Consider the following 6,000-nt stretch of genomic DNA (forward strand, 5'->3'; position numbering starts at 1 on the left):
GTCATTTGCAATTTCCAGCAGTTGATCTTCTGCACAGACATGGTGGATTCAACTGATTTGTTGACAAATGCAGTTCCATTCCTTGTCAGTTCGTGGGTCCTTCACTGGGTCTTTTCCCCATTACAAAGAAACTTTCCAAATATGTCTGTTTCTTTCTCATTTCATTGCTTTTTGCTAGAATACGATAATTTTTCAAGAAAAAAAAAAAAAAAAAGATTTTTCAAAATAAAAGATAATTCAGACTCAGATACACTTCCTAAACTTTAAGAACTGTACTCTTCCAGAGTGAGTAAAAGGGCTCGCAAAATCAAGCACAAAAACAGCCAGATGCAGGAAAAGTTTCTTTCCTCAGGCCGTCTACCTCATGAACAGTTAAATATTCCCCTACTGTGCAATAAACGTGCAATACCTCTCATACGCACTTGTACACAGCACCTTATATCAATATACAATGCAATACTTTCTCCATACGCATTTGTACGCAGCACCTTATAACCTGTATATTTATAACAAATCTGTACATACAATTCAACATCCAGATTTTTTTGACTAACTGCATCTCTGTTTAATGTTTGTCGTATTTCTTTTTTCCATATTTATTTTGTGTTGTCACTTGTCACTTTATGTACACTGGAAGCTTCTGTAGTCAAAACAAATTCCGTGTGTGTGAAGCACACTTGAAAATAAAACTGATTCTGATTCTGATAATAAATAAAACGGAAATAATTAATGATTTATTGTGTGGCCTGGTACCAATTGATCCACGGACCAGTAACGGGGGGTAGGGGATCACTACTGTAGACAATTGAAAAAAAAAACTAATTGGTTAAGGGAAATAATAATATTGACCTTTTCAAGAGTTCACACTTAGTTGATGATTGATAATAAAGCATGTTCAGCATGCTGTCTCGGGAGCTCAGAATATCCTCGAGGCCAGGGCTCACTCCTGTTTAAAAGGCGAGAGGGGAGTTTGAGCTCAGGTAGGTCTCAAGAACTCCCCATGCTTGTGAAAGTGTTAGGAATAGCTAAGAAATTTAACTGGCTAAGAGATTGACCTATGTTGCCTCTTTGGATTAGTCAATTTACTTATATTATATGTCTTTGGATGGTGGGAGGAAACCGGGGAACTTAGGGAAAACTCACGCGAGCACGGGGAGAACATGCACAGAAACACAGACTGGCCCGGATAGGGATCGATTCAGTGGCATACTTGCTGTGAGGCAACAGTGCTAAAAACTTGGCCCTTGGCCATGGTGCCGCCCTATCAGGAGAAGGTCAATATTAGCCCCTTAAGCAATATATATTTTTGATTGTCTGCAGAAGTAACTACTGTTATACAATGACTTGCCTAATTACAATAATTAAGCCTTTGAATGTCACTTTAAGCTGACTACTAGTATCTTGAAAAATAGGCTATCTAGTAAAATATAATGTACTCATCATAGCGAAGTTAAAAGAAATTGGTTATTAGAAATGAGTTATTTAATCTGTTATGTGTAAACTGTGCTTTTATCTTCACTGTGAGAAAAAAAACGTTAGCTACAAAAGTCCTTCAGTCAAGAGCAGTGAGGGATTTTCTCCTTTTGTGGTTTGATTAATAATAAAAACAGGCAGCAGCAGGAATATTGCGTGCTGTCACTTTAAGAATAGTGCAGCTCTGATATGGTTTCTCTTTTACATGTCTTTTGATTCTCAACTTGTTTGTTTATTAAGTCTAGTTCACACTACAGGATTTTAAGCCTGATTTGAGCCCAATTTGGAAGTTAATGAGCTCACCGACAGAACGGGCTGTGATCGGGAAGAAATCTGCCGGTGCACGGCCGTTGCCAGTCTTTATGTGTGAACTACTGAACAACGCGTCAAAGAGGCTCGCTGAAGCGTCGCCGACACCTCGCAGACAGAAATCCAATATCTCGAGAATAGGCTATAATAACAGTGGAGATAGCATTCTGTAACTATTAGAATTACCATACTGCTCATTCTGACCGTTCTCATATAAGACGTCATATTGTCACATCATATTTACATTCAAAGCTTCTATTGAGATATTAAAATTAAGCTCTGAATGTCTGTCATCATATTTGATGACACCATTACCCTAAAAATTTTATCTTTTTTGGTAATACAGCCTATAAATATGTAGTTAAGATACTAGAACACGCAAAGCTCTGGGCCTCGCTTTCATTTTCACTTTCAAACAGGAGCTATTTCATTGGCTGTGGTTTGATAGCTGGACTGAGCTGAGTTGTTGTCAGATCTTGCAGTGTGTCACCCCCCTCTTGTGGATCATTTGCGATTAAAAGACACAAAATCAAGTCATGTAGTGTGAACAGCACAGCGATCTGCCGATGTTTAAAATCCTGTAGTGTGAACTAGGCTTTACACAAATGAGGGTTAATATAAATAATCACTAAACACCGAGCTCTGACACAAATGTGCATGTATTTTACCATTAAAGCGCTCACATTAGGATGTCATAGATGTGTGTGCTCTGCTCGTCTCCGAGCCTGTCCGAGGCTTAGCACGCGCACATACAACAGCATGTGCTCTTTCGCGCTATTAAAAATAGGAGTGGTTCGAACATACATCAATGAATGATCCGCATCCCGTGCTGCAGACGTTACATTACAGCACCTGCTTTTAGTCATTTTCACGTGGAACTGAGCTTTGCAGAGCGACAAAAGTGTACAACTGGTAAGGGGGCGGTATATGATGCAATAATCGTTTATCTCAATTAATGGTTTTTCATAATCGTTAGAAGCCAAAATCGAAATCGGATTTTCGATTAATTGCACAGCCCTAAAATACTGTGAAAAAAATTCCTTGCTCTGTTAAAGATAAGTTGGGACATATTTGAAAAAGAAAAAAAATCACAGGAGGGCTAATAATTTTGACCTCAACTGTCTAAGGCTTTAAATTTATCATTGATTTTGACCTAAGTGAGAAGGAAAGACTGTTCCCAGGTCAGATAAATATGTGTAAAAATCGTCAGTTTCCTTTCCGGAAGATGTCATCTTATATTCCAGTCAGCTCGTAAATGTTCTCGTGTACCCAGATACGTGGTGTAACTTTTTCTTTCTTCCATTTTTGCTCTTCCGTTTTCATACGATTTAAAGTCAATACCAAATCCTCACAGATACAGGGCCACAGTAGAGGCTTTAGGAGATATAAATCTGTCTCTTTCATGGCAGTCTCTCTCAGGAAATGTGCATACCAGAGTGAAAAAAAGGCTGAAGAAAAAAAGGTGCGAGAACAAAAGCTTCTAGTGCCTCAGCCTTTTTTATTTATTTATTTTTTTGCCTGCTTTGGAGTAAACAATCAGACAAGGACGGCTTTTCAGAGTCAGTCACCTCAGGAAAACATAAAAAAATCTGTTGCTTTTCTTTTGTGTGGCATCCTCCTTATTGTTTTGAGTTGGGAAAAGATGTCTTTTTAATGAAATGCAACAGTGTAGAAGGTTTCATTTACTAGTGTGAAGGTTTTAAAAATTATTTAATCTAGAAGCAGTCATGTTCAAATGAGTTACTTTGCAGAGTCAATCTACAGTATGTAATGAAAAGTGCATTTTTAAGACTTTATAAAGATAAATTCAGTTCGATTAGAGAACGAGCTTTCTATGAAACACTGTCTTCTAAAATTTGAAAATGACATGTTGTCAGACCATATTAGCATAAATACTCTATAAATTTAATTCTAGATTGATCAGAGAACGCACACAATACACATTCTTCAAAATAGCTGTTTTCACAGTGATACAATAAAAGAGTCATTTTTGCTTCCGCAAAGAACCTTTCAGCAAATTGCTCAAAAAGGTTTTTTCTCATTATTTTCATGATCCTTTCTGTAATGCATTCTTTTAAAATAACCACTACATCCCTTCTACAGAGCAACCATTTTAGTTCTAAAATAAACCTTTAGTAAATAGTTCAGGAAATACTTTTTTTCTGTGAAAACGGCATTTTATACTCTGAATAACCACTACTTCATTTTATAAAGAACATTTTGTACAGGGGAAATATTTGATGGATGTTTTATGAGTAGTCAATGCCAATAAACAACTGTTTTATTTATATATATATATATATATATATATATATATATATATATATATATATATATATATATATATATATATATATATATATATATATATATATATATATATATATATATATATATATATATGTATGTATGTATGTATATATGTATGTTTATGTATGTATATATGTATGTATATATGTATGTATATATGTATGTATATATATATATATATATATATATATATATATATATATATATATATATATATATATATATATATATAATTTATGTGCTTTTTGCATTTTATAAAACTACAACAAAATATACAAAAATAAATACACTACAATAATAATACATACAAAATACAATACATGGAAACACTAACCAACCGATGACAGAACAACTGAACAACAGAACACAGAGGAACAAATGCTCATGAAAGCAAAATATAATTTAGCTGGTCAGGTAATGCATAAATAAAATTAATTATAAAAGTAACATCGTTCGTATATTACCAGAAAAAAAACACATTATCCTGACTATAGATTTATTGTGAAATTATAGTTTGGGCACGGTATTAAAACATTAGAGATTATGAATAGTGCATATCAATTTCACTCGATCTTTAACTACTGTTACTGACAGGGGTCATTGGTTATACTTGCATTTCTTCCAATGCATTAAGGTGTTCTAATATCTGTCCCCATGTTTTATCAAATATCTTCATTATTGATATATCTCAACCTCTTCAAAGCAAGCATGTTTACAAGATCTCTACCCCACATACCAAATTGAGGTGGATTCATTTTTTCACAATCTCAAAATGACCCTTTTGGCAATTACCGGACCAAATGACATGGCTTGGCTTTCATATTTATTAAACATCTCGCAGTTGCTAAATATCCCAAGAATACTTATAAGTGGACATGGTTCAAGATTTTAAGAACTGACATTTTTAAAGTGCAAAATAAAGATAGATTTCAGAAAATGCATATATTAATTATGTTATTTTTATTTAAATTTTTTTTAAGATTGCATGATGGTTGGGTTTAAAGATGTTTTAGTCACTTGTGTTACCAGTTATCCTCTTAGTTAAACTGGCTAAAACACACTGGAAGATCATACACATTCTTATTAAACTAGCTAAAAGCCTTCTATTAAACTGTACCACAGTGAAACATAAACTTAGTCATGATGTTTATCATCTGAAATGTGCTCTGAATTGTATTCCAAAGCAGCCTTTTTCATGTAATTAATGTCAAGCAAGCAAAACATATCCACAACATTTGTTTAGTCTCGAAATGCATACAGCTGGAATCTCTTTTGTTTGTATTTTTCATTGCTTTTCTCTGTTCTGAATGCTGTTAAAATATTTGTCAACGAGTAAAGCAATTAAAATACATGTCTATGATGTAGTAAACAGTTATTTCAGCTTTTTAAACAACATTTATGAATGAAATTACAAAATGTGATTTGGAAAATAAACTTTGCCAAGTAGTGTAATAATTAGGCATCTTAGCCAAATCTAACTGTGGTGTGTGTGTGTGTGTGTGTGTGTGCTTGTATTTATTTGTTTTATGCTGATACTGTCAGATACTGTGTTTCCAAACTTTTGAAGTGCAGTACATGTTAAGACTGATTTATACTTCTGTGTCGAGAACATGCAGATGGTCCGGCACAGCCTTTGCACTGTTGCATGCATACCCTTTGACATGACTTACGCTGACCCTGATGCCCACCTCTCAAAAAATTTGAGAATTTCTTTTGACCTTATTCTTTATGTATGAGCGGGCGCAGCCATTGGAATCTTCATGAACACACTTATTGTAGATCAAGTTACAATCTCATTATCCACATACTTTAACTCCTAAAAATACATACTTTTCAGTGTGTAACAGAAGAGTATGCAAGCTTTCGGACATACAACTTCCTCATTAACAGACCGACTGTATAAGTTGG

Source organism: Danio aesculapii, chromosome 20, assembly GCF_903798145.1.
Source record: "Danio aesculapii chromosome 20, fDanAes4.1, whole genome shotgun sequence".
NCBI classification, from domain to species: Eukaryota; Metazoa; Chordata; class Actinopteri; order Cypriniformes; family Danionidae; genus Danio; species Danio aesculapii.